We start from the raw sequence: 27,212 nt of genomic DNA, 5'->3' as shown, positions 1-27,212 counted from the left end.
GTAGAGCTTTGGGCTAATTAAAGGGCTCTCCAGGAAGGAAGTGGCGGAAGGAAGTGTCGGAAGGAAGGAAGGAAGTGTCGGAAGGAAGGAAGTGTCGGAAGGAAGGAAGTGTCGGAAGGAAGTGTCGGAAGGAAGTGTCGGAAGGAAGTGTCGGAAGGAAGTGTCGGAAGGAAGGAAGGAAGGAAGGAAGGAAGGAAGGAAGGAAGGAAGGAAGGAAGGAAGGAAGGAAGGAAGGAAGGAAGGAAGTGTCGGAAGGAAGGAAGTGTCGGAAGGAAGTGTCGGAAGGAAGTGTCGGAAGGAAGTGTCGGAAGGAAGTGTCGGAAGGAAGGAAGGAAGGAAGGAAGGAAGGAAGGAAGGAAGGAAGGAAGGAAGGAAGGAAGGAAGGAAGGAAGGAAGGAAGGAAGGAAGGAAGGAAGGAAGGAAGGAAGGAAGGAAGGAAGGAAGGAAGGAAGGAAGTGTCGGAAGGAAGGAAGTGTCGGAAGGAAGTGTCGGAAGGAAGTGTCGGAAGGAAGTGTCGGAAGGAAGTGTCGGAAGGAAGTGTCGGAAGGAAGGAAGGAAGGAAGGAAGGAAGGAAGGAAGGAAGGAAGGAAGGAAGGAAGGAAGGAAGGAAGGAAGGAAGGAAGGAAGGAAGGAAGGAAGGAAGGAAGGAAGGAAGGAAGGAAGGAAGGAAGGAAGGAAGGAAGGAAGGAAGGAAGGAAGGAAGGAAGGAAGGAAGGAAGGAAGGAAGGAAGGAAGGAAGGAAGGAAGGAAGGAAGGAAGGAAGTGTCGGAAGGAAGGAAGGAAGGAAGGAAGGAAGTGTCGGAAGGAAGGAAGGAAGTGTCGGAAGGAAGTGTCGGAAGGAAGTGTCGGAAGGAAGTGTCGGAAGGAAGGAAGGAAGGAAGGAAGGAAGGAAGGAAGGAAGGAAGGAAGGAAGGAAGGAAGGAAGGAAGGAAGGAAGGAAGGAAGGAAGGAAGGAAGGAAGGAAGGAAGGAAGGAAGGAAGGAAGGAAGGAAGGAAGGAAGGAAGGAAGGAAGGAAGGAAGGAAGGAAGGAAGGAAGGAAGGAAGGAAGGAAGGAAGGAAGGAAGGAAGGAAGGAAGGAAGGAAGGAAGGAAGGAAGGATTTGTTTGTGGGTGCCTTGTAGAGCTGACAGTAACCCTGACTATCACCCTGCTCGTGCCTCACGAGTTTCTGCTGAGATTATTGGTTTGGATAATGAAAAAACTTTTCACTGGACATCACCACAGTTCCCCTCTCTCAGCTGAGAGCTCAAATTATCAGCTTTTATGGAGCTTTCTCAACATTTGACTAAAACCTGGACTCTGTAACACGAGAGAGATTTCCTCACATTTTTATCAAATCAGTATGTTGCTGAAGGCTTCTGCTTTTACATGCAATTTTCTGATGAAGAAAGGCAACAAGAAACCAACCAAAAACATGTCACCAGGACCTGAAACAGAATGTTCAGGATTTACTACAAACCATCAATTTGATAGATTATTTTGGGCTTGCCTTCATCCCAATAGAACCAATGGAAAATCTCCCAGGGACTTCAGACAACATTATTTTTTTTTTCCATATGAAAATGAAACTATTAGAAGATAGAACAGGATGTAAGAATCAGATTCACAGCTCTACCACTGCTCTGGATTTATTCTCTTTGCTCCATAAATCACGTAAATAACTCTTTAATAGTTTTTCCACCTGTAAATTGGAGAGAATTGGTACACTGATATTGTTCAGAGAATCTGCAGAGCATAAAGTTCTAAAAATAGAGGAATAATGACTGTTTATTAAAGCAAGGACATTTGAAAAAATGTCTAAATGAAGAATGCTTATTAAATCTTTACATGAAATCAATTGGATATCCAACGCATGACAGAAAGTAGGTATTGCTGCTGTCCTGAATGCACAGGACACAGACTTGGAGAGGAGTTGTTTGCTTTTAGGCCTGCTCATCCAGTGAATTATCTGTGGTTTTGGCAACTCAAATACTGTTTCAGCTTTCCAATGTGAAAAATGGGGATAACTATCTTCTTCAAAAGTTTGCTCAGAGGCTACAGCACTCTGACATCTTTGGGTGAAAGCAGGGACAGAGGAGACATGATCAGTAATTGGGATTAAATTCTGGGAAGGGTCATTTAGTGCAATTCCCTGCTGTTGGTAATAACTGTATCATAAAAATTTATGAAGCTCCATTTTCCCTTTCATTTTCTGTTTCCAGTATTTGTACCACCCCTTCTCTGTATATTAATCAGAACACATGCTCCTATTTCTCTCAGTCATTTCCTTCCATTTTTACCATTCCAGCCCTCAGGAGCATCTGATTTTTCCTGTGTGTTACCATGAACATCATCTTTATTGAGGTCTCCCAACTTTCTGGCACCAGTAATTTTAATTAGCACATTTGTACCCTTTCTGGCAAGAGCACCAATAGTGATCCCAAGACCAATAATTATAAAATAAGTGAAATAATTCTTCCTTTCTTCCTTCCTTCCTTCATAGTGATCCAGATCCAGTAGAAAGTGGTTGTGGTATCCTGTCTCCAGGACAATAGCCTGCTGGTTATGTCCCATCATTTCTGCAAAAGATGGATGGGAATACTGGATTGCTCTCTAAAAGAGAGTTTCTAGGAATCATTTTTATGGTGCTCAGTGCATTTGTATCATGCTCAGAGCTTACTTAATGGATTGGCTCCTGGAGGGGCTTGGGCATTTCAGGTTGGATTCACCTGGAAAACTGCATTTACAATCTAGGTCTTTACTTGTTCCATGTCCCCCTTGGGTTTCCTTACGGTGCCTGGTAAACTAATAAATGTAGGTAAGTTTAAGAGTGGGACGTGTCTTACCCTGAAGTAAACTGCCTAGATTTTATCAGTGAAACTCACATTCAAAATACCATTGAATATATTGAGTAGTTCTCTATCAGCCCTTGTTAGCTGCAGTCCAGGAGCTGGATTCAATGGTCCTTGTGAGTCCCATCCAGCTCAGGATATTCTATGATTCTGTGGCTCTGCCTGCAGTTTCCAGACATATGGTAACTTCCAGGGGTGCAAATCTGGGATCTGCTCAAGCACCAGCTGCCTGGGGCAGGCAGGAGAGCAAAACCTGAGTTCAGCTGCCATGAGAGATAAGGGAAAGATTAATAGAGACATTTAAAATGGCTCTTTCCCAGAATCACAGAATCATTAGGGTTGGAAGAGACCTCCAAAATCATTGAACTCAACCTTTGAGCAAACACAACCACGTCAACTAAACCACAGCATGGAGTGGCAGGTCCAGTCATTTCTTGAACACCTCCAGGGATGGTGACTCCACCACCTCCCTGGGCAGCATGTTGCAATGCTTGACAGCCTTTCCCACGAAAAAATTCTTCCTGATTTCCAGCATGAACCTGTCCTGGTGCAGCTTGAGGCCATTTCCTCTTGTCCTGTCACTGGTTGCCTGGGAGAAGAGGCTATAGCTCATTTCATCTGGAATGCCCAGCTCTGGGCTCCTCAGAACAAGATATGGAGCTCCTGGAGTGGGTTCAGCAGAGATGATGAAGGGACTGGAACATCTCTCTTTTATTGAGGAAAAGCTGAGGCAGCTGGGGATGTTCAGCCTCGGGAAGATATGACTGAGATGGGAACTCATCCCTGTCTGTCAGTGTCTGCAGGGAAGGGTCAGAGCATGGACCAGGCTCTACTTGGTGTGCCAGCAATGGGACAAGAGGAATGGGCAGGAACTGATGCCCAGGAAGTTCCACCATTGCCCAGAGAGGCTGTGGAGTTTCTTTCACTGGAGATATTCCAGAACTCTCTGGACACAATCCCGTGCCTGTGCTCTGGGATGACCCTGCTTGAGCAGGGAGGTTAGACCAGATTACCTCATTTTGATGCCTTCCAACCTTCCCCATGCCATGATCCTGTGATTTAAAACTTATGTTTAATTAAATACACACAATGACTAATGGGCATTCAAACACTGTGGCCATTTTAGATTTTCCTTGAATTATTTCCTTGAAAGAGATTATCACAGACTCACATAACCACGGACTGGGTAAGGTTGGAAGAGACCAGTGGGTCACAGAACACAGAATATTCTGAGTTGGAAAGGACCCATAAGGATCACCAAGTTCAATTTGGCCCACACGGGGACCGAACCCACAACCTTGGCGTGGTGCCCAAGCAGGGTCACCCCAGAGCACAGGGACAGGGACAGCTCCAGGGAGGGCACAGGGCAGCTCCAGGGAGGTTCCACAACCGGAATATCGCAGTGTTAGAACGGGAGAACAGTTGTGCCAGCCGGTGCCACTGAGCCAGGACAAGGGGTTAAACTTCGCCTCTTCCCCAGCAAATTCGCCAGATCCCGTCAGGATCCGCGCTGCCTCGGTGAAGGAGAGAAGCAGGGAGTGAGGCGGGGAAGGGAGAGCCCTTGAGGCGGGCGTGGGGACGGGACGCGCCTTCCCCACCTCCCCCGCCTCGCTCCCTGAGGGGCGGCACCGTGACCCCCCCCCAGCCATGTTGGGGGGGGCAGCGCCGCATCCCATCGTGCAGCGCGCCGGGAGGGCGGGGAGAGAGGGACGGAGGGAGGGAGGGAGGGGAGGAGAAGGGAGGCGGCACTGCCCGCGCAGACCCTCCGGAGCCTTCTCCTCCTCTTCGTCCTCCTACCTCCTCCTCCAAGGCGGCTTCTCCTCGCCGCGGCGCCGGAGGCGGCCGTGCCCGCAGCGCGGTGAGTGCCGGCGGCCAGCGCTGCCCGGGGAGGGGGCGGGCGAAGCGGCCCCGATTTACATCACGGGGAGGGGGTGTAGGGGGTCAGCGGCGTCTCCTTCCGTGTCCCCCGCCCCAGCCCCCGGCTCGGGGAGCGGCGGCGGCTCCGCAGGGAAGGGAAGATTGTCCCCGGTGCCGCCCGTTCTTGTGTGCCCGGGGAGGGGCTGCCGCGGCCACCGGGGAGCAGGAGGCACCGCACGGTGGGCTGGGGGTCTCTCCGGGCAGAGCCGCTTCCCTCCGCGGGAAGGCAGGATGGGAAGGGGATGGCCGAGGAGGAGGCTGCGGGGAGAGGTCATCTGGTGCCCCGCCTGCCCCGTCCTCCACCCCGGGGGATCCGGCCGCCCCCTGCGCGCTGCCCGCCCCGCAGCCCCGGCCGGTCCCACCGGATGTGTCGGGAGGCGGCGAGGTGGAGCGGGACGGTCCGTAAAGTAAACAAAGGGAAAGGGAAGGGAGGAGGAGGAGGAGGTGTCCCCTCGCCGCCGGAGCCGGGCCGCCTGCCTTTGCCCCTTCCCCTCCTCAGGCGAGCGCGTAAACCAAACCCGTGGCTGCCTCTTGGAGCCGGAGCGGTAGCGCAGGGGAAGTGGTTGAGCTTTCTTCTCTTTAGGATTTGGGGTTTTTTTTTTGAGGTGTGTGGGCTTTGGGGGTTTATTTTTGGTTTATTCTGGTTCTGCGCTCGCTGGGATCGTGTGATCCGGAGAGATCCGGGGCAGAGCTGCGCTCCCCTGACGCGGGGACAGCCCCGGCGGGGACGGGCAGCGAGCGGCGTCCCCTCAGCGCGGCTCCTGTCGGCCCGGGGGTGCCGCAGAACTTGGATCACACTGAGCCGCCTTTGCACTCCTTGGAGAAATGTGATATTTTTTTCTTTTTTTTTTTCCGGTTGTAAACCTGATTTTGGAGTACAGTGAGAATTGCAGCTGTAACAGAGAATCGTTTTCCTCAAATCCCCGCGACTAATTGTGAAGCATATGCTGTACGTGTCCAGTTCTCACATCTATTCTCTTCCCAGACCTCCTGTGCTCTGAGGATGCTTTTTTTGGGACGGGGGTAGACTTTACTCTTTGCTTTCCCGTTCTTTTTTTTGTTGTTTTCTGTCTGAAACAGCGTTGGCTGTGCTGTTTCTGTGTTAGTCCTATTCCAGTGTATCCTGCAGGCCCTGGCACTGGAGCAATGGCAGCCTGGAGCCCAGTTTTTGGCAGTTTCACTGGGATAGGACCAGTGCTTTATAAAGGCATTAAACAAAAAGTTCACTTGTAAAGAGAAGCATTTGGGAATTCATAGTGAAATATTTAATGCAAATGTTAGTGTAAGAGTGAAGTGGTATTGCAGTGTCCCTTTAAAATTCACACTCCTTTGGCTTTAGGTTGTTTGATATACTTTTTCCCCCTCCTGGATTAATTGGAAAAGTCCCACATTCCTCGAAGCTAATCTGCCTTTAGCGTCTGTGGTTCTGTTAAACCTGGGTAAGGTCAGGAGTGCAGCTGGATTTGGGCCAGAAAATATTAAATGTTACACAGTTATTTGGAACAGTTTGTTGTCTCACTGATGTTGTCCACATCCAAAATTCCACCACTTCCTTTCTCCACCTGTCCCTTTTTTGTTACCCCTGAGATCAGGCTGTTACCCTGCCCCCTTTGTGGGAACACCTTTGCCAGTCTGGTGTGATTTATGGATGGGGAACACAGCCCTTGGATTTCTTAAAGCAGGGTTTGTGGCTGAGATTCTGTACAGAATTTGTGTGTGCATCTTTGAGATCCATGCAGGAAATTTAATGGACCTAAAATCTGGGATCGTGTTAACAGGGTAAAAAGGGAAGAGACACTGATTGCTGGACAAATTGTCTCTCACAGGACTGTAAAACTCTACAGGCAACTCAACAAGAGAAAAACAGTTCTGAAATTAATTTGTCTTTTGTGCTGTTATGTCTTAAATGCAGTTTCCGTGGAACGTGGCTGGGATTGATGTTTGTGTTGGTTGACCTTTTGTTTTGCAGGAAGGTTAAAATGTATACATGAAAGGAAAATGACATTGTGCTTATCTGTCAAAAGCTCTGTGCTGTTCTTGGCCTCAGCCTTGGGTTTTAAAGGTACTAAACATGTGCAGGGACACAGCAATCAGCTGGTGCCTTATTGGAGTACTTCATTCAGAAAGGAATATTCTTAGAATAACACTCATGTCTTGAATGTGTAATTTGCTGAAATAGCTTTAAAAATTGTTTCAAGATATCTAGTGATGTGACTTTGCTTCAGAGTGTGTTACCTGTTGTGGAAAGGGCTTTCTTTTTTCTTTTTTCTTTTTTTCTTTTTTTTTTTTTTTTTGTAATATAATGGTTTGCCATCTGAGTAATAATTGAATGGGAACTCTCAGTATGATGAACTCCACCAAGCTAATAGATATTTTGGGGAGGATGACAGGAGGAGAGAAAAGCCAGGAGTGTTTTCTAGAGATTAAGTAGTACAAGTGGTGGCTTTGATGGTTTAGGAGATTGTGTTCTGTTTTTTTTTTTTAGTGCATCCATGAATGTGGTGGGTTGGTTTTTTCTCCACTAGGAGGGAAACTAAAGAATTAATAATTTATTTCTTGCCATTTGTATAACAAAATGATTTTCCCCCCCTGGTAGCCACTGCTGTGTGTAGTAGTATGGTCTTTATTTTGATAGAATATTAATAATAACAATACAGGCTTTTCCTGTTCATTTTACATCTTTTAGGATTTATGTAAAAATGCTTTTTCCCTATGAAAAAGAACTTTGTCTTCTCAAACTGTAGTTTTGAAGAATATTGGTTATAATTTGAAGAATAAATAGGTTATAATTTTGCTGTTAAATCTCTACAAAAGCACACAAGATTTGAGCAGTCTCACGTGGTTTTATTTGTCTTAAATTGGACCTTTGTACCTTTACTGCCTAAAGTGTGTTTTCACATTCTGGATAAATGTCAGTAACTGGGCTGAAGGTGCTTAAAAAGGAATTCATACTGGAATTTATATTCCAGATCTGTTTCCTGGTGTGGTTGATATTTAGCTCCATCAGATGTGGTTTCCAGACTAAATGTGTGTTTCCTCTCATCTCATTTTAGTGTAATTCTAAAGTTTCAATACCACAGACAACAGGGACATATTGATTTAATCTCTTCAAAAGGTTTTAATTGCAGGTCAGAATTTTAAAAACTGCACCAAGGAAATCCTTCCTGCATCACTTTGAGTTCCTGTCTGGGATAAGAGCACAAATGATGGAAAAACATTCTAAAAATCAATTCCGAATACATTTATTTAGCACCTGAACTACAGTGAGCCTTGTCTCCCTGAATGGTAACTTCTGCAGGATACAAATGTGCTAAAGGCTGTCTTTTTTATTCTAAAAAACCACACAAATCTAGAACCTTGATGCAGATGAATGCAAGAGCAGAGTTCATAAATTGTTAGCAATTTCAAGAGAGTCTCTTGGTTTGTATATAATGCCACTTAAAAGCCTTGAAAGTTGTGTGTTCTACCAGTGTTCAATGAATGTGCTTTATTGTGTCTGTCACAAAGACAGGAAGCTGCAAGAATGGGAAATTCAGTGGAAAATGTGGTATCCAGAGAGATGCCTGGGTTTAAATAGGGGATTTTGGGGTGTAAGAGAGGGAAGACTTCTATGGAGATGGTTGAGTAAATCTTTCTGAAAACTTTCATTCCTGCTCTCCATATTCAGGTAGAGGTTGATGGCTAAGAAAAACTATCAAAAAATAGTGGTTGTTTAGGGGCTGAACAGTTAAGAAACCTGTGTGGTTGGGGTTGTAGGCTTAATTTTTTAGGTTCCCTGTCCCATTCCTGTATAAATTGTGTTTTTTCCACTGTGTAAGCTTCCTCATGTAGGAGTTTCTTGCTTGTCCAGCATTGTGCTCCTGATGCTGGAATAAAAATCTTGTATTTGGGCAGACTTGTGAGTGGTAAAGCTTTTATTAAAAAAAAAAAAAAAAAAAACCCACAAAAATATAATCAAACAACCAAAAGCACAGAAAACTCTGTGTGGCTTGATCTGTTTTTCTGGATTTGTATTAAAGCAGACTCAAGAGAGCCAGCTGTGATTGCCCAGGTGTGTGGTAGCTTTCCAAGCATCTCCATGCAAATTTCAGCAGTTGAAACGCCTTTCAGCACATCAGAGGGATGTGGTGGTGGAGGGAGTTGACTCAGGGACCCGTGTGTGGAAGGAAAAGTTTCTGAGGTGGCAGGAGAGCCACAGAAACTGATTTTCTCTGGCTCTGACAGTGCTGGAAACGTGGAGATGCAGCTCAGTGGTGCTGTCCGTGGTTCATGGATGAGGAAGAAAATGGAAGACAGTTTCTGAAATCTGGTGTGCAGGATTTGAATGCAACTTCTGTCAAGTAAAAATCTGAATGGAAGAGGCAATTAACAATGCTGAAGGCAGCAGGCTTTGTTAGAGAAGCTCTGATTCTCTTGCATTACTCTGAATTCTGGGTGTATTTAAATGTTCCTCAGCTCTGCAGCAGTCCTTGGCTGAACTGGCAAAACTCTCCTGGACTGGATTTCCTTTTTTGCCCATAACTTCAAGACTTTTTTTCTGCCCTCTGTTTTCTGCATTGCTCCTCTGCCCCTTTTTGTCACATTCAGTGCAGAAGGGGCACATGAAAGGAGTTTTAGGTAGTTTTTGTTTGCTCCCTGTTGCATGGAAGCATTACATTACCTTTTGCTTTTCTTCTGGGAAGGCAACCTGACAAGCACTCAACTGTGTTTCATTTTCCTGCTGAGTTCCATCTGGGTGACAGTGTAGGATAGGTCAGTTTAGAGTTAATCCCTCTCATGTTGGCTCTTTCCCTGCTCATGGAACTGCAATTTAACTCATTTCCAGAACCCAGAATAATTTCCCTCCTTTTGCCCAGAAATGTATAAGCAAACCCTCTGCATCAGTGTCCTGCAGCCTCTGCTGTTGATCCAGCTACATTGAACAATAAATTTGGAATATTCAGCCTGTGTGTGTGTCAGGAGTCCTTAAATGAGGCACTTGTTGGCTTTGCAGAGACAGAAGTGACTGAGCTGAAGCAGTTCCAGTGCTTGGACAGGGAGAAAGGGTCAGAGGGCTCTGCTGACTCCGAGCTGCTCCTGCTTCCTGCTGCCATGCTCAGGCCTTGCATTGTTTACCCACACAGAGAAATTCACAATTCCTGCTTTTGTTTTATTTTGGTTTGGAGGAGGAGAGAGGGAGCAAACTGTCTGAGCCTCTGAAGTGTCTTTGGAAGGCAGAGATCATTTTTCCTGTAGTCCCATTGAAGTTTATAGGAAGGATTTGAAACAGCAGATGATTTTTTAAATCTTGTTTCCTGTTTTCTTGCTGCAATAATTAGGTTTCAGGGCAAAACCAGAAGTTTAGTTTAGCAGAGGCTCAGAATGAGTTAAATGATGTATTTTGCAGCTGTCAATGCACCTTTTTAACCAGGTATCCACTTCTTTGCCCGGGCTTAAGCAGTGCCTGGAATTGTCAGTGATCTAATCCATGGGATGTGCAGCAGCCAGTGAGGTCTCTGCTCCATCAGCATTTAACAGGTAATTTCCTTGCAGTGCATCCAGGATTACTCTATTGAAGGTACTGGTGAGAGACTTAGAAATCCCAATGTCTGAGTTACACCCAGTGCTGGAGATTTACATCAATCAATACCTGTTTCATCCTGGCTGTTGTAGGTTTTATGTTCAGCATGAATGCTGAGGCAAGTTTGTTCTCAGTAATACTCTGCAGCTTTGAGATTCAGAAATTGTGTGATCTTCAAAAGAGAATTTCCTCTTACTGATTTCAGGCAATCTTTTAAATTCTTTTTCTATGAAAGGTAGTAGGAAAACATAAAATCTGCCACCATTTTCTTACTTGCACATGGGTGTCTGCTCTTGATTTCTTTTTTTTTAAACTGGGCAGTTCCAGCCTTTCTGTCTTCACAGGGGCAAATAGTCTGTGTTCTGGGTTAGTATGCTGGCATTTTTATTGCCTGCTTTTTTCAAGTAAAGGTTAATACAGAAAGAAGAAAAATAAAGTTAGTGTTTAAAAGCGTACAGTTCCTTTTTATTTTTGGTTAACCAACCAAGTTGTTTACCAGTTTTTCCCCCTGCTGTTTCTAATACGCTTTTCAAGCAGAAATTCCTTTTGCTGGTGGCTGAAAGCTCTTGTGGCTCCTCTATGCCTGGGTGTACCTCAGGTTTTAGCAGCCTCCTCCTCCCTCCCCTCTGCTGCTTTACTGATGCTCTGCAGTGGAAGCTCTGTACAGGCAGAGTTAATTCATAATGGATGTCCCAGTGTAGGCACAAAGGGGATGTGTGATAGGTACCTTTGTCATTCAGTTGTTGGAAGTAACTTTTTGTAAAGAGGTGAACTTCAAATTTAGTTTGGTACAAGTCCTTACCCCTCTTTCTTTACCCTTTCCCCTCCCAATTTCCAGAACTTGGAGGTGTTGTTGTGTTTTTGCCACTGTCCAGGACCCCTCATGCCTGCTGATGTTGGTTTTGTCATCCAGGCAGCTGGGAACCACTGACACAGCCACAGTGTCAGAAATTGGGACTCATTTTATTTCTCCTCTTGTGGCTTCTTCTTTTCCTTGCAATGGCAGATGAATTCAGCTGCTGTGTTGTTGTTTGTTTGCCTTTAATATAAGGACAAAACTGGCACAAAACCAGCTCAGTTCTGAGGTGCTTCCTGTGGAGTGCCCATCACAGGAGGAGCACAAACCGTGGTGTTGGATCCAAGCTGCGAATTTCAGGTGCCATCTTACAGCTTGGAGTGAACCTGGACATGGCCACAGCAGTTAATTCATGTTTGTCTGTGCTCCTTACCCCTCATCATGCCTGTTTCAGAAGTTTGATAAATAAAATACATTTCATTTTACAAATATGACAGAAAAAGGGCTGATAGTTGATAAGTATATAGAATTGTACCTCCCAATTAATGAGCCACAAGTTGGAAAGTTTTAAAATCTCTCGAGTTCCATTTTTAATTGTATCAAAAACTATTTAATATTGTTTAATTTTAAACTTGTTTTCCATTGGCAGCTTTCACCCAGGAAACCTTCCCAGACTGCTGACATGTGTTGGTCTCTTGCTCTCAGTGAAGCTCTTTGCAAATGTTACAAATTACAGTTTCAGTTCTTGCTCTGGTGTTAACAGCTCCATTATGGGAACACTGTTAATTAATGGCTAAAGAAGTAATTCTGAATTTTTATCAGCTCTCATTTTCTATTTCAGGCTTAAGCACTATATCCTAGAGGCTTCTAGATTTCAGTTAGTTTATTAATTATCTTGTCATTTCCACTTCAGTTTGTATAAATCACAAAGCTGGCTGTTTTCTGCACTTGTTCAGCTCTACAGCCTCTGTTACTACTCCATGTTTAGTGCATTTTGAATTTTGTTGTTCAAATGTTCTGCTCAAAATATGCTTTTAAACTCCTGCAAGCGCTGAGTGAGCTGGGATGTGCAGGTTATTGATTGATGGGTGCTCAGTTTGTGATTAACCTCTGCTGTGCAGGTAAAGAAATGTTCTGCTCTGGTGTAGCAGGTGGGTAAATAATGATTTTTCTGCTGGATTCAGCACTGGTAGGATTTAATTAGAATTCTGTTCAGTTTTGGGCACTGGACTTCAAGAAGGGGTTTTCCTTTTTTGGATGCTTTTAGTAGCAGATGCCTGAGAATATGACATCCAAGAACTGAACAAATTAAGATGCTAAGACTTAACAAGAGATAAGAAGTTATTCCCATGCATTATGCTGCTACAGGGATAAAGATGATAAAGGATTACAGGGACTAAAGTGAGAATTAGTTGATTTCAATAATGGGACCAAAGACTTGGGTTGCTGCTTGGGGAGCAAGACTTTTAATTCCAAGAATAACAAACCAGTGGAATTGATTAAGGGAGAGACTCATCCCTGACAGTCTCCAAGAGCAAATTAGGCATCTGTCAGAAAGAAGATGTTCTTCATTCCTGCCTGAGGAGTGGCAGCCTGACCAGGTGACCTCTTGAATCCTGCCCAGCACTGGTTTTGGTGGTGAGAGCAGGTAAAGAATGTGGGGTTGTTATTTGCAGAATCATGGTGATAATCAAAAGGGAGCTGAGAATCCCCTGTGAGCTCCTGTGCTCTCTGTGATCTCTGCAGTTGTCTGAGACTGCAGCTCTGATGTGAGTCTGTCCCAGGCCAAGCAGGTTGTGTTTCCTTTGTGGAAGGCTGGAACGGTCATGGGGAGAAGAACTTTCTGCAAATGGAACTGTCATGTTCTTCTGCAGGTGTTACCTACACAGGGCTTGGAAAACAGCATTATCAACTGGTTACTGATGTTACAACAATTAGTTTAGCTGCTGGTTTATCTAATTTCTAGGAGGAAAACATGTAAGACTTCTAAACTCTACAAACAAGTTGGTTAAGTGGTCTTAGGATGACTTTTCTTATTTCTTTCATTATTGCCCTTCAATTAGTTACAATATATTATTATTTACTAATAAGATGAGCTTTGTTTTCAGAATAATAGGAATTTCTTTGTTTTTCTGTCAGTCTTTCACTCTTCACCATGATAGTTTGTATTTGATGTTTTACCACTAGGCTTTGTCTTAATCATAACTTAAATGAATCTGTTTTAAAGCAAGTCAGGATATTTCTCTGCATTTTGACATGGGAAGAACAAGTTGCTACTGAGATTGGGAAGCAAAATTAAGTAATCTTTAGTGAAAATATGTGTGAAGACAAGATGTAATCCTGGCTGGCTGTACCTGGTGCAGCTGCTGCTGAAATTTGGGATTCACAGAGCAGCCTGCATTTGAGATGATCCTTAGGACAGAGAAAATGCACGGATCTGGTAGCTTTTTAATTCTAGGTTAAAAATTAGAGGCAGAAGGTGTTGAAATTAACATTTCAGTGCTGCATCTGAGTTTTTGTGGTGCCTTTAGGCTAAAAGGTGAAGCTGAGAGTGTGGATCTGTGCAATGTGTGGGAATTTGTGTAAACTGCTGTGGTCTGGGGAAATAACTGTCTCTTAAGAAGCCCTCAATTGGTGTGGAAGTAAAGGGAAGCCTTTTTCTTGTCATCTGCATTAAAACCTGTTTATTCTGTTCTAAAAACTGGTTTTCTTGTTTAGGATTGTCTTTGTAAGTTGTGGGATTTCAAATGGTGGCTGAGGGGAATCTCCACCAAGGAGGAGGATTGCAGTTACTCTATCCCTAGTGGATATGTACAGACATTGTTTTATACTTATTAATTAATGGTTATCAGGAAAAATCAATCCATTTCCATAGGTAAAAAATATTATTTTTATTTTGCCCACATATTTTGATGATACAATTTGAGGATTGAAATGTATAATTTATTTATATACATTTTATATAATTATTATATATAATATTATTATATGTAATATATATTATATTACAATAATATAATATTATATATAACAAATATTATTATTTATAATTTATAAGAGAAATAGTGGAAAAAAGTAAATGGGATGTGTTTTTTTGGGGAAAAAAACCACATAGTCTGACTTGGTCTTTTCTCAGACATTTTGTGAATATTAGATTGAGCTTAGTCCCTCTGTTTCTTGGTTATGGATAGGAAAAAAATATCAGTCAGAACCTTTGTAAAACTTAGTCAAAGAGTGGAGTCCAAAGGAGGAGTGGGATGTAACCCTGAATTCACTTCTGTTCCATTTCCTGCCTGGAGTTCCTGACAGTATTTCAGTTGTGTAAGAAATGGAGCTTTGGTACTCTGGGAATTTGCTACCTACATGAATTTATTAAATAACCAAGTGATTTTTGGGAAGATTAGGCCCCTTTAGAGGAAGCTGGTGTGCAGCACACAATTAATCCTCAGATGTGAATGAAGCCAGAGCTGAGTTGTGTCCCAGGCTCCCAGCCCCTGCTGATCCAGCTCAGTGAAGGGGGATTTCTCTGTGCTCCCCTCACAGTTCCAGCAGCCGCTGTTGGGCCTTGCTCTCCTTTCATCAGAGGAGGAGAGGGAATTCTTCAAGTCAGGAGTGTGTAACATTGGCTTCATTTTACAACTGAATCAGCTTTTTCTTCTCTTAAAGGCAAACAAAACCTTTAAACTGTTTTCACAATCTGAAGAGAGTATTGAGCAGAGCTTCCCTTCCTAGGAAACAGATTTTGGAGTTCTGAAATGTATTTATCTGTGTGGCTTTTTGGTGGTAAATGGGGATTGTACTGTAGTTCTCTCTTTCAAGAACCATTGGTACCTCTGTGGAAATAGATACTGAGCACCAGTATTCTCCAGTGGGTGTGGGAACATTGGTCATATTAAACTGAGGAAGAGATCATAGAGTGAAAGTACAAAAAGGGTGAGGACTGCACAAGTTGTGAAAATAAATGTACATAAAGCACATTTCTGTGAATACCTTACTCTTGAACTTGATAGAAGTAAAAAAACAAGGCAAGACCTTGTGGGTTGCTGGGTTGAGATTAGTTTCGCAAAGGCAAGATGAAAGTGGTGAGTTTGAGAAAGGGTTTGGAGCACAGTCAAAATGAAGTGGGGAGGGGAGAGTGGTGGTGCCCATGTGCATATAATGTGAGTACTTAATGCACAGCTGTTGCTTGAAATATGATAGTTTTTTGGACTGAGTCTGTGTTACAGCAGTTTGAAGTGTTGTGTTGAACTTGTGTTCTGTGTTGTTAAAGCTGTGTCTTTTTAGCTGGTTTTATCTGCTGGCTCATGTGAATAGGAGGTGATAGTAAGTATGGACTCAATTGTTTTTTGTGTATGTTTTTAGTATGATATGGAATTGAGATCTTACTGATATTTGTACTTCTTTTCCCAATTAAGTTATAACAACCTGGTTAAAAATTTCTGCAGGAGTCCTGGTGGTGCAGCTGACAGTGCCATAGGGGGGTGAGTTTTGGGGTGATGTGCTTAGGCTCTATGTTTGGTGTCCAGATTCTGCTTTATGGACTAGATTCTTCTGGTGAACAAACCACTATGCAATGGTGAGATGACATTAGTGCTTTTATGCTAATTACTCTGAAACAAAGCTGTTAAATCCTCACAGCCTTGTCTGTGAGGTGCTTTAGAGTCTGTCTAGGATTCAGTAACTGCCCTGACTGTTCTGGGCTTCTCCTGAGTCATTTGTTAATAGATTATACCCAGGGCTGTGTTGTAATTATCCTTTTGCATGGGGGTGTTTTTGGTGCTGCTGCTGCCAGTTCAGTGCTTGAGGTGTGGGGCAGGGGTGAGATAATCTAGGTTTGCATGGATGTACAAGTTGGAAGGGACCCAGAAGGACCAAAGGACCAAGGCTTGGTGCCATGACTGCTTCCATGGGGAGTTCCAGTGACTGAGCCCCTTTCCTGTGAAGAACCTTTCCTCATGTCCAATCTGAATTCCCCCTCATGCATCTTCATCCCCCTTTTTTGTCTCCTAAATATATATGTTATACAGACTACATTTTTTCAAAAGACCTATGGAATGCTTCACTTCCTATCTTGTTAAAAAATTAAATCTTAGATCCTTTCTGCCTCCTTAAAACAAGTGGCTGGAGAATAATTCCCTATGAACAGTGTGCAGTTCACTGATGGAAATTTGTTTGTGGTTGCTCAGTGACTGAGCCAAAGTTCACTTGGTTCAGTTGTTTGTGCAAGATACAGGAGAATACAGGAGGAATAACATTGCAGATAACCTGGCTAGAATTGTCTCATCTCTGCTAAAGGAGATTTTACTTGTGCCCAGCAGTTGCTGTTCCTGTTCTTTCCCTGCCCTGCCAGAGCTCCTGAAGCCTTTCCTGTCTCCTGGGATCCTTGAGGAGTTTTCCTTTGACACTGCAGAGCCAAAGGAGCATCAGCAGAGACCAGATTAAGTGTTCTGTAAGGCTGCAGTGCATAAAATTGTTTATTTGCTTTGTTGCTGTGAATCGGTTTGTGGAGCCACTACACAGGGTTAGGAGAGGGAAGTGAAACAAATAATGTTGGTTTTTGGTGGTCCCTCTTTGGCTTTGTGGAGTTTGAAGTCATTGAGGTCACTGCAGTGTTGAAATGGATTGGAGAATCTGGGAAGAAGAGGTATTGGTGTGTGAAAAGAGTGAAGAGGAGAAATTTTCTTGAAGAGAACAATCAAAGAACTTTAAAGGTAGCTGGAAACATAAGGAAGCTGAAAAAGGAGCTCCGTGCCTAGGAGATAAATTAGGATTTTTGCTCCTGGATACTGGAAATTGTCTAATGGCTCAATCCTTGGGGAAGGATTCAAATCAGAGAGAATAGAATGATCCTGGAGGACAAAACTTGAACTGTCAGGCCTTTTATGTGGACATTTAGATCTACAAATAAATTATCTTTTAATTAGAAATAGGTAGAATTCTGTGCTGATTTTAGGAGCAGAGTAAGGTATTACAGGGGAAGATAAAACAGAATAAGGAAAAATAAGGAAGCAAAACTGGACCAAGTGGGTGACTTGCAGCTGGATGGGACAAGTCTAAAAGTTTTTCACCCCAAAAAGTGTTAAATTTAATATTTAAGTATTGTAATTTAACTGAAAACCTTTCCCATGTGGAAGAAAGTAGAGAAATTTCAAAAGCTATGAAAAATCCCCCTCCCTTCTAATTTTTTTCCTCTGAGCAGCTATACTTGTTTGGGTTTATTTTATTTAAAGAAACCATTTTGTAAGATCCATAGATTTTTTTTTTTTTTTACAAAAAGTCAAAATAAAAGCACAGATCTTCAACTCAAACAATTTTTTTGTTTAATCTTCTTTTGCCCACTTTAGAAGCTTTCAGCATTTTATCCCCATTAGAAGGAGACTAATTGGTCTTTTAAGAAGTGTTCCAACTGCTTGGAGCATAGGAGAGTTCTTGTCACCACTTGCTTCCTAAGTCATTGCTGAATGAAGGAAATCAGCAAGTAACCTGTGGAAACAAATACTGGCAAGGTGTGCCTGGCAAAGGGAGAAGAAATGATGCCATGTTTGGGTTGTCCTGAGTGCATTGCTTGTAGGAACTAACGAGCAAATGAGAGGCCCTTTATGTGTCCTCTGGGGTTGCCTCCCAACATCAAATCCATCCCAGGGCCGTGCATTTGTACACTGAATTTTACACACGTGGCTGCTTCCGTTGAAAATCAGTGAGAGAACTTGTGTGGAAAATTTAACGTGTCTGCAAGTGTTTGCATTATTGATGCCTCAGCAATTAAAATAATATTTTTCTAGCATTTGGTGCTTTTTTGGTGCTGTGTGTAAGTCCCATGGTATTACACACACAATTATTTTAACAAGTATTTTATGGGTGCTACTGATGTAACTTCCCAGAGTAGGGAAAGGTCATCACTGCTGGCCTTGGAAATTAAATTTAGCTTTTGCTTTATCAGAAATCATCTTCAGTTAAATCAATCCGTGCATGGGTTTCTCAGTCTGAGAAACAGTCTAATGAGCAATTTGCCATGAGATCATTCCCATTGTGTTAATTATCAGTGTTTTTACAAATTGTCCCCAATCATGACTAATTCCATAAAACCCTTCAGAGCAGGCACGATTCTGTTGTTTGCCACTCAGTCTGGCAGGGGTGGTGGGACAGCCTGACTTGGCAGGTTCTGTTAACCATAAAATCAGGGTTTGGAAACACCATAAAAGCAGCTCAAGTTCTTGCTGGTTTTTTTTCTGCCTGGTGTGGATGTGTGTTTCAGGTAAATTCTGTGACTCTTTTTTCTGGTTTTCATGTTAAAATTAAAGTATTTTATTTTTCTCCCCCCCATATCAGTTTATTACAGCCTAGATGAAACCTTAAGAGAAACTGTGCAGAGGTTATTTGCATTTTTTATATTACTTTATCTGATGAGATTTTTTTGTGGAAATCTTTTGGTGGCCTTTATGTGTGTGGAAAATGAAGTATCTAAGGTGAATTAAGTTTGGGAAACAAACTTTATTCTTAGAAATCCAGTTTTAAGAGCATAATACATAAGCTTGGACTTTCTGCTGGTACTGTCTTTGTCCCTATAGTATATATTTGTTTGAAAGGGAGAGAAGAAAAACAACTGGCAAAGTAATTAATACACTCAACTCTCTGCATTACTTGGCTCTGGAATTCTTATAGCTCAATTGTTTTCTTTAGGAAACAAACCCCCAACTCTCTGTGTATTGAGCAATATCTGTGTATTTGTTACCTCAGCTGAGAGCTGCTTGGCTGCCCTGTGCTGCACACACCCCGAGGAGATAAATGCTTTTCACTGCTTCCTCCCACACACTTTGCATTTTCCAGGGAAGCACTTTCTAATTCTAGATCTGGATGCTGCTGATGTTTTGAATCACTCATCATAGTTTTCAGCACTCACTTGTTTTTGCTATTAAATGTCTATATCAGTAATAAACGTTCATTTTGTGATGTTTTAACCCTTCTCCTTCTTCAAAGGAACAAATCAATATAACTTGGGAAATTTTTAGTTTGCTTTCATGAGAACAATAGGATTTCAGGCAACTTATCTGTTTTGAGTTCAGATATAAGTCTCTGGCTTCTGCAAACTTCTGTGTTTTGTTTTAGGGTGGGTTTTTTTGTTCTTTTCCTAAGAAAAGAACATCCAGCTAAATAATCTGCACTTATAAAATAGGATGTGTACTGCAGGTGGTTATCTTGTCTCCATAACATGAATATCAGTTAATTTGTTCTTAAGGTTTTTGGATGTTAGACTACTTTGACATTAATTAAGAAAATACCCTCATGAATTCTAAATATTTGTTTCAGATTTCATGTTTCATCCTGTACTGAGCGCCTGCTGCTGAGAGCTGGAAAGTCTACTTAGGGTATGTACAACAGTTCATGATTTCAATTTCACACTGAGTTTTGTTCTGGGCAGAGCAGGTCAGGATGAGATTTCGTTTTTGTTGTTTCCTTGTGATTATTGAAAATCCTGATTGTTAACCAGTGGGTGTTAAAACAGAATTTCTTGGTTTGTTTTTTTCCCTGAGCCTCCTGGAATTGGCTTTTCTCTCACAGCCTGTCCATGGTCCTTCCATTCAGCCCGAGGTGGGCGGACCAGTGCACCAATTAATTTATTGTACATGGGAGGAGTTTGCAAGGTGTTTTCTCACCTACCAAAGCCACTTGGCTGAAATTCGTCTGACCAGTGCCATGTGCTGCCTTTTGGAGCAAAATACTACAAATAATTCTCTATTCTCATCTTCTGCATTTCTGTAGTACAGAAGAAATGGCTCTTAATAAAACAAAATCTTTGCTGTAGGGGTGCATGGCCTAATCTGAAGAAGTTTAGCTGAAAGCAGGAGTAGAGAATTGCAGCCACAGAATTGTTTGTATTATAGAATTTATTTCTGATCTGCATGTTTTTGATTCCTTGTGACACCCCCATCCCCAGGGTGAATGGTTATATTTGAAAATTTCAGTTTTACTGCTCAGTGTAGTTGGTATTTCTGACTTCTGCCTTTACTGCAGCTCATATATATGGATGTTTGGAATATTCTTCCATTTGAGTGTGGCCAGAATAACTTGCTGGATCCTTATTTTTTCTTTGTGGTTTGGTTTCCTCCCCTTTCTGCAGCCTTCCCTGTGGTTGGTGGTTTGAGAGCCTGTATTAAATTTATTTTTTTTCTATTGCTTAGGCTTTGGCAGGTAACAAAATTCATCTCCTGCTACTTCAGGAGCACTTTTGAATCTAAGTTGTGGATGTGGTTACCCTTATTTAAAACTTGATATCACCTGGTCTAGAGTCATTGATGTTCTTGCCTGGACTGTGATACAATTGAGAACAAAGGAGATGTTGCTGCTTGCATTTCACATGGAGCAGGTCCCTAATGGAGCTTCAGGCTGTGATCTTATCCACAATATTTATGTGCTTTCATCTTCAGGAATCAGCAGAGGGTCACTTAATGTCTCCTCACCATCTAAATTTGCAGGGACAGATATCTTTATTCTTCAGTAGCTTACTTCTGGATCTCATCAGCCTTTCTTAAATTTCAGTTTTCAAGCTTATGATGAATATTTGCTTCTCTTCTACAATTTTTTTCCCTTCCCTTTTCTGGTATGGGATGATGTTTGTTTATACTATGCAGTTAGTTTTTCCAAAGGAATTCCATCTACTCTTACTACTCCAAAGAAAAAGTTTGAATGGCTTAAAAAATAGTAGCCTTCACTTAAGTTGGAAAAAACCCAAAATATTTCAGTTGGAAGCAGTACTGATATTTTTATCAGTTAAAATCAAAATTTGTAGCCTTGTGTCTCATGTTAATTCTGACTTATGATTCAGATGGAAACTCAGACACTTGAAAAATATTTCCTGCACATGGAAAACTAATAGTGTGGGAAATCCAGAAAACAAGGGCAGGGGGATGGGAGCAAAACATTTTATCATATATAAAGGCCTGCAAATCAGATCTGTGAGTTCAGGGGGTTTATAATGCTTCCTTTAATTTTGTTTGACCTTTTGAGAGGAACAGCTCTGCCTGTTGTGATGTCACAAAGAAAAGAAGTGCACTTGTATGTTTTGTGAACTGAAGCCAATTGCTCCCTGGAATACATGGTTCCAGTGAGTCATATCCTGGTAAAACCATGACAACAAAGTATTTATTAGTTGGTTAGGTAAATAGCTTGCAGTACCTGCCTAGATAAGACTTCACAGAAAACCAGCCCAGTGAATAACAAGGCTGTGAAATATAATGTAGAGTAAGAGGAAACAGTGAAAAATCTTAAATGTAGATTGCAAGTACTTCTGACTTGTCAGGTTTATATTGAAGTCTGTTTTTTTTTTTTTATTTCTGGCTGAGGATTTGATAAGAGGAAGGGATTAGTGCTGCTTGCTCTTTGAAAGTGGTATTCTATATGCAAATACTGCAAAGACATTTCCAGTGGAAGTGGCAAAAAATGTGCTGCATCTCTTACTTATCCAGCTGCTTTATAAACTGTTATTTTTTGTATTCATATTGATAGTCTTTTCAGCATGTGCTCACAGAGGTTGTGATTGTGTGGAACAAAGTGTTTGTTCCCAGTCCCTTTGTGTGTTCAGGACAGCATTCAAGCCCTTCTCTTACAGGATGGAGTTTTCAAGTGTGCTGTGGTAGTGCTGCCTTCACCTCTCCATTCTATGGTTTTATTGGTATTTGTACTGGGTGGAGTCTCAGAATTTAGGATGAAAGGTTTCAGTTTTGGCTCTGGGCTGACATGGCTGTTTTTGTTGTAACATTTAAAACTTGCACTCAGAGCAGATCTCTCTCTGATTTGACCAGCACTGAAATCACTTGGCAGTTCTGTATTTAACCCAGCAGGTATCAAGGCCATGAAAGAAAAGCAGGAAACTTGACAAAATCACTCTGCTAACATCATCCTGAATGCCTGAAGGAAAGGGGCCTTGGGGAGACCTTACTGCTCTCTACAACTGCCTGACAGGAGGTTGTGGACAGGTGGGGATTGGGCTCTTTTTCCAGGAAACAAGGGACAGGACAAGAGGAAATAGCCTCCAGTTGCTCCAGGGGAGATTTAGATTGGATATTAGGAAAAAATGCTTTCACCAAAGGGTGGTTCAGCATTGGAACAGGCTGCCCAGGGGACTGTTTGAGTCCCCATCCCTGGGAATATTCAAAAGATATGGAGATGTGACACTGGTGACATGGTTTAATGGTGGCCTTGGCAGTGCTGGGTTGATGCTTGGACTCGATGGTCTTAGAGGTCTTTTCCCACCAAAATAATATTATCATTCTCAGATAATGAGTGCAGAGGACAAAAATCATGAAATAGGGATTATGAGCAGCAGTTCTGTTTAGCTTTATAATTCTGACTTACTCCTCAGGCCAGTGTTTGAGCACAATATTGGTGCAGGCATTGTGTGGATAAAAATGTGCAATTTTACCTGTACTTATTGTGTGATTTCAAACACTGGTCAGCCATTGACAGGAGGTGCTGGAGCCCTTCCACCTAAGGAGCAGCTTCCAAAGATGTTCTCTGGATTTGTATCTCTACTGCAAGTGACTTCAGGTGCTTTCCAACTTTATGGTTTTATTCCAGGTGGAATTAAACTAGGATTGGATGAGAAACCTTGTTGTATCCAGAATACAGATGGAAAAAATTAGTGTCCCTTTTTATATCTTATAGTTAGAAATACTTCCCCAGTGAAATCTCAGAGATCTGGGTTCTTGTGTGTTTTGGATGTTATGCATTTAATTTTGTTTTAATATATTCAGGGCTTTTCTTTTGACATAACATTTGTTTCAAAAGATTTCAGTTGGCACTTGAAGGGGTGAAGAACAAGCACTCTGTTCTCAAGTGTGAAGATAATTAATGGATGTTGCTCCTTGCCAGGAAGACCTACATGCTTATAGCTCCTCCTGGCTTCTGCAAGTGGAATTTTGCTGGGCTTCCTGCCTGGTTTGTTATTCTGGACTTCTGGGTCATTGCAGAAAGATTTACTTTGCCACCAAGGTTAGGATAAACTTCAGCTTCTTGCAGGGAAGCTGGGCTTGCACGTGTATGAGTTGAGTACAGAACATCCTCTTCTCCCAGGCTGGGCCCTGCCAAGGGCTCTGTGCTGTGTCTGTGCTGACAGGCACCTCCAGGCTTGCACAGCCCTTAGCTGGGGTGTGAGGAGCACAAACCTCCCTGGGTGCTGCCTGGTGCCTTCCTGAGCTCTGCCCTGGCCTTTGCTTGGCACAGCTGATCCTCCTCCTCCTGTCCCTAGAGCAATTGTTTTCTCTTCCAGGGGACTAAGTGGGCTTGGGGAATAAATTTCAGTCTTTGGGGTATTGTCCTGCATTGTCTCATCCCTCTGTGAAGTTCAATAAAACTTCAGCCTGTCTGGATTATCCTGGAGTATGTTGTGAGATAGAATGAAGCACAGCTTCAGTTTCCCCTCTGGAGGTGCCAAAGGTCTTTTGTATCCCAAAGAAAATATTTGTTTTGGTTGTTAGCCCTCTTGTAAATGTGAACAGGGAAGCATCAAGCAGAAAACAGTCTGACTCTGTAAATAGTCCTGCTTTGTGCTGCAGCTTGGATGGGGCTGGAGCAGCACATTCTGATGATGCCAGGGATAGCCAGGCAGTGCTGCTGCTGCTCCAGACTGTTTCAATGGCAGCTTTAAGTAATGATATTCTGGTTCTTATTTGAGGTGGAGTTTGTAGCTCTGCTTCTTTGAGAACACTCAGCTTGCTCAGTGGTAGTGCAAAATTGGCTTTTGATCTTTGTCTTGGTTAATGGGTTAAAATCTGATCTGTTGTTTTCTGTAGGAAATGCACAAAAATGTTTAATGCTGGCCTAGGAAAGTTTTTAAAAGCAGCAGATTATTCTGACTCTTTGAACAAGACCATTGTTATACAAAATAATCAGTGACAATGTGCTCCTCACTGCTAGGTGGCAGATTTCTGAACTTTCCATTATGTCCAGGTTTCAGATACTTAGTGAATCAGCTCCCTGTCAACCTTGCATGTCCAAATACGCCTTGGTGTTGAAGAAAATCTGAAGAGAATTTTCTGAAAACATAAGAAAACCAAGATTCAAACCAGATGGATTCAAGTCTTTTCAAGGGCTTGAAAAATCCATTTTTACCTTAAAAACTGAGTGAAGGTTTCCAGGCTTTTATGGCAGTGTTTGTTACTGGTGTAGCATCTGGAGTTGTAGTGTGGGGCAGGTTGGAATGAGTGTCCTTACAAGAGAACCAACATTAGAGGATACAAATGCACTGACATGTCATAAAATATAAGGAAAAAAAAGGTCCAGCTTGATAGGCAGCAGGACCAGCCCAGGGACTGCCAAGGTTGGTGTGTGCTGTGCTGAGGGAAGGATCTGGGTTATTTCCTGCAGACATTCATGGAGAATTTCCTCTGAAGGGAAGTGGGCTCAAGTGCACTTCCTGCCACGTGTTTTAATCAGCACTGCCTGGGAGGCAGGGAATCTCAAGCCTGGTGTTTTAGCCTGGCCCTTATCAGCACTGTACAAAGTGAAACCATTACTTGTCTCCCTCATTTTTGGCACACCCTGTTCACAAGTACCAACAAAATACTGTTTTTTTATTTATTTTCCCCTTCATCTCAGTAGAATCACAAAGTATTGAGTTTGAAGAAACTCACAAGGATCACTGAATCCAACTCAAGGGAATGTCCCATGCAGGGATCAAACCCACACAGCCTTGGTTTTATCAGCATCAAACCCTGACCTACTGATCCAGCAGTCCTTGTTCACTTTTGGTTTACTGAACCCTCCCTGCTTTCTCTGGGATTGCTGTCTTGCTTGTAATCTCATTTTGTTTATGTAGGGTTGGTTATTCTTTCCTAGTTTTAAAGCTGCTGGGAAGTCCATCCAACATGGGATGATGTTGGAAGCCTCTGATGTGACTCCTTTCCTTCTCATTGTTTCTAAGACACACCAGTTACATGTGAGCACCCTGGGTGAAACCTTTTACATCAGCCTGACTCCCCTTTGTGCCTAGATGCCTGTAGATAATTTAGTTTGATTATTCTCTCTTCCTTTGAGATGTTGCATCAGTCTTCCTGATGCATCACAATTCCTTAGATGCCAATTTCTTTTGCAACTACTGAGTTTTTGAAATAATGCAGTGTTTTCATGAAATCCATTTTCAATAACAAGAATTAGCAAAACTAGTGGCTTGTTTATGCTTTTGTGTAGTGCCCACACAGCAGTGAGTGTAGACTAGGTGACTATGAGAAGTGATATGATTTATTTTATTTCTTTCTGACCAGTAGCTGTGTATCAGTATTCTCTTTTCCAGGCAAGAAATAAAGCAGACAATGTGAATTCCCTGTCAAGAGTCCAGACAAACACAACTTGGGCAGCATTTTTGCAGTAAGGAGGATGAAGGATACACAAAGAGGCAATAAGAATCTGTAACTGCACCTGAAAATAAATGAATTAAAGCAGATGAAATCTGTACCAAGAGGGAGCCTTGATCACCTGGCAGGAGTTAATAGCTGCTCCAGGTGCCACTGAAATGCTGCCCTTTAACAACAAGTGGAAGGTTTATTGTTGGCAGTCCACTCCCAGCTGTGTTGTGGAAGGTGCAGTCTTTAAATTGCTAACCAGGTTTCCCATTTGAAAAAAAAAAAAAAAGGTCATTTCTTATTTTAGGGTTTGGATTGTGCAGAGCAAAAGGGCACACAAAAAGTCACGGTTGTCAGCAGGACTCCAAGTTTGGCATTCCAGGTTATTTTTGGGTGTATTGTAAGCAGGTGGCTGTGTTGTCATTTCCCTCTTTCAGGATCAGTCTACTCAGCTGAACTTTCAGGAGAGGATGGTAAAAAAGCTTGGCAGAATTGTAGAGAGTTTTAAGGTCCAAAGGAATTGGGACAGCTGTAATCAGGAGTTCTTCCTTCAGCCCATTCCTTTTTCCTGCATGATCTTTGTTAAGAGCAATATCCAAAAAGAGTGGTAGGCTTTTTCTAGTAGTAAAAATACATGAGTGTTATACTTCCTTCCATTTCTGAAAGTATTTTTGTGGTTTTTTGCTAGTAGTAATATTCCTGGTAGTCTAAACTGTATTGTGTCATGGTTATTTTGAACAGAACAATTCAGGCTGTAATCCTGTGCCTTTAATGTGACTGCTGCTCACTCTTATAAATCCCTCTCCAAGTCAATTTGCATTGGACTCTTAATAAGGTGAATAATTTACCTTACAAGCGTCTGCATAATTATTTTTGGTTTGGGAAAAATCCCAAGCAAGCAGGATGTTAATTTGCACCTCCTTTTTGTGTGGTGTTAGGGGCTCTGTATGAATCCTCCTTTGATACCTTAAAAAAATTTTCCTAGGCACAGGTTGTATTTGAATTCAATTTGAGCCTTGTGCTTGTACTCTGTGCTAAATCCTAAACAGGAGTGGCACTGAATGAAGGTGGTAAAGGAGCAGTGATTTCTGCATCCTTTTGGAACAGTTTTTTGTGATTTTTTTTTAATTCAAGGCCCACTTTTTCCAGGAGATGTTGAAGTCATGTAAGTATTCAATGAAGAATAGAACATTTGGTGTTGGTGGTGAAATCTGGGCTTCAGTTCAGAGTTCCCCTTGATAAGGGCTGAAGAGAAGCCAAGCCAAAGCTACCTGGAAGATTTTCTTTGGGGGGGATGTGTGTATAAGCATATGTGGTGTGAAACTTCCACCAGCTACTCCTCAGCTTTGTGAAGGAAAGGGTTAAGTAAGAACTCCACAATAAATCCAGAGTTAGTGACATAAAATCACTGAATCTTTTTATTAATATAAGGAATTGGTGGTTTTGATGTTATTGTTGTTAATAAACACTTAGCTTTGAAGACATACCCTAATGCAGCTCTCTCCCCATAAAGGAGAAAGGAGGACATGAGTGAAACAGTAATTTACATTGTTTAATATCCTGGTGTCTCTGTATTCCTATATCCATATGGCCAGAGAATGCTGCTGCCATCCCTGCATTATCTGTGTGCCAGGAGTGTGAGAAATAGGGGTCAGAGGATGCCAGTTTAGCTTTTCTGACTAAAACTCCCACTAAAGAATCAAAGAAAATGTGTGATTGTAGCATTATAGATTAAAAAAGTAGCTGAAATGTTAATACAGAGTTAATTTTTT

The 27,212-nt window shown here is 42.3% G+C and overlaps 1 protein-coding gene across 2 annotated transcripts in view; it reads left to right on the top strand.

The window, feature by feature from the left end:
- Positions 1-4,545: 4,545 nt before the first annotated feature.
- The window catches only part of PTK2 (protein tyrosine kinase 2), a 187,245-nt gene continuing 164,578 nt past the window's right edge, over positions 4,546-27,212 (top strand). The window contains exons 1-2 of one of the 2 annotated variants that reach the window (XM_063174736.1): positions 4,546-4,689; positions 19,412-19,470. The gene's annotated coding sequence lies outside the window, so the exon portion shown is untranslated. Of the gene's footprint in view, positions 4,690-5,678; positions 5,698-19,411; positions 19,471-27,212 lie in introns of those variants that run through there. The other variant, XM_063174746.1, reaches the window with a different exon arrangement.

Source organism: Melospiza melodia, chromosome 1, assembly GCF_035770615.1.
Source record: "Melospiza melodia melodia isolate bMelMel2 chromosome 1, bMelMel2.pri, whole genome shotgun sequence".
In the NCBI taxonomy this organism is placed as follows: Eukaryota; Metazoa; Chordata; class Aves; order Passeriformes; family Passerellidae; genus Melospiza; species Melospiza melodia.
The sequence above is the reverse complement of the archived record's forward strand: the minus strand, read 5'-3'. Positions and strand labels throughout refer to the sequence as shown.